General features: G+C 33.3%; 1 non-coding gene and 1 pseudogene across 1 annotated transcript; both read left to right on the top strand.

The window, feature by feature from the left end:
• The first annotated feature begins 1,019 nt into the window (after window positions 1-1,019).
• On the top strand, window positions 1,020-1,180 carry LOC128034154 (U1 spliceosomal RNA). The gene has a single exon (XR_008190286.1). It is a non-coding gene; the product is annotated as a U1 spliceosomal RNA (small nuclear RNA).
• A 465-nt stretch (window positions 1,181-1,645) lies between these two features.
• On the top strand, window positions 1,646-1,760 carry LOC128034429 (U2 spliceosomal RNA; annotated as a pseudogene).
• Window positions 1,761-2,132: the final 372 nt, after the last annotated feature.

Here is a 2,132-nt window from a genome sequence, read left to right as displayed (position 1 = left end):
TAGCAAAATGGAGTTGCAGAATGTATGAATAGAACTCTCTTGGAGCGATCTCGTTGCATGAAATCAAATGATGGGCTCGACGAAGACTTCTGGGCTAAAGCTATAAATACTGCATGCTATCTAGTAAATAGATCTCCATCTACAACTATTGAGCTAAAAACTCCTGAGGAAGTATGGTTTGGTTCTTACCATTATGGGAATTGAAAAAACTAAAATAGAAATTTGAAAAAGCATAAGGAGGTGATTTTGAAAAGGCTAAAATAGAAATTTGGTGCACATTATAGGAATTGAGATGAGTTAATGTTTTATCCGCCTATTATGTCGTTCTTACCATTTTCATTATGTATGCATTGTCCATCCGCTCTTTTCCTTGGATTGAGCACATCCGTTTACAAATTAAACTAACAAGGAGAAAAGGGCCAAATCATATCTAATGAATACCATTTTTTACTATGTAGGTGCTACTTCAATAAAGTTTATTGTTTAAGGAACAAATCCCTTTTCAATCAAATTGTTCAAATAAGTATTTTTATTATGAATTAAGTAAGATTAAATAAGTATTGTTTTTCTTTCCTCGAAATAGAGGTTGTACGATGGATTTAAAAGAAATGTATTTCAATATTAAATCATTTAATAATCTTAAATTGAATTTGATTTAAAAAGGTATTTCAATCTTAAATTAGTGACCAATAAAATATCACTTGAATTCAAGTGTATTATACATTGTAACAATGAGTATACTTTTTAAATTTATGGTATTTAAAAGACTGATATTTGGTATTGAGAAGCATTTAACACATCACTATAAATTAAAAATAATGTTGACAAAATAAAACAATATTATTATTGACAGAAATCAAGATTGGGTAATGCTAATAATTAGCGTTTGTAAGCATTGAAAGTTAAAAATGTTCTAGATCTTTATGCCCACAACGCAACCTGAATCCCACATTGCTAGCATATGGTAAACAAAACATAAGGGTGGTGTATAAGGAGAGAGGATAGAGCAACATTAAAACATACTTACCTGGACGGGGTCAATGAGTGATCAGGAAGACTCATGGCCTAGAGCAGTGACCTGCATTGCACTTGGTAGGGGTGCTGCTTTAAGGTCTCCCTAAGAGGGAGAGCCTACGTCATAATTTGTGGCAGTGGGGGCTTGCGTACGCGCAGCCCCTATATCAATTCCTAGTTAAAGTAGATACCAGCAGGAAACGATCTTCCACAGCTCTAGTAGGGTCAAAGGCAAATATCAGTTGGTTTCAACTGTCAAGGATACTGAATAACACCAAGGTAAAGATTGAAGCCTTTGCAAAACCATACAAACAGAATCTAATCCCTTCACACATGTTGCAAATTGTTGTTTTATTTCATGGCTTACCAATTCCATCGCGTAGTTGCAGGTCTAATCTACATGCTTTTCCAGCTTATGATCAGTATAGGCTGCAATAAGTGAACTATTGTTATATTATCCAAACATTTTCACGTGCAAAATCACCAACATCCCATGTGGGGGTGCAGGAAAAATCATATACATTCTGTCCATAGCAACAAATGTTCAGACCTACTCCAAGTCCCATGTTGAGAGCACAAGCAAAGGGTGAGGTGTAGGTGCATTATAAAACATAAATCTAGACATTTATTGATCCTTTTCTCGGCCTTTTTTGCTTAGATCAAGAGTAGTATATGTTTTTATCAGTTTAATATCTGATACGTCTCCACTGCGTTATTATTTGCTCTCTCCTTATGCAACACCCATAGGTTTTGTTTGTCATGGGGGTAGGGATGTATGTTCAAGTTGTGAGTTGTGTTGGGTTAGAAGGGTTTAGGACATTTTTAACTTTCAATGCTTATAAGCACTAATTAACAATTTTCAATCTCGATTTCTATCTATAATAATATTATTTTAATCAATTAGCATTGTTCTTCATTTTATAAAGATTTATTAAATACTTTTCAATATCAAATATCGGTCCTTTAAAGTGTCGATAATTATAAAAATTATGTCCATTGTTTCCATGTTTAATACACCCAATTTATGTGGTATTTTCATCTTACCTAATCAAATGGATTGTTTGTGCATGATTTTTGAAAGATTGAAATATCTCTTTGATCATATCTATATATAAATC

The sequence above is a fragment of the Gossypium raimondii genome, chromosome 10 (genome assembly GCF_025698545.1).
Source record: "Gossypium raimondii isolate GPD5lz chromosome 10, ASM2569854v1, whole genome shotgun sequence".
NCBI classification, from domain to species: Eukaryota; Viridiplantae; Streptophyta; class Magnoliopsida; order Malvales; family Malvaceae; genus Gossypium; species Gossypium raimondii.
The sequence above is the reverse complement of the archived record's forward strand: the minus strand, read 5'-3'. Positions and strand labels throughout refer to the sequence as shown.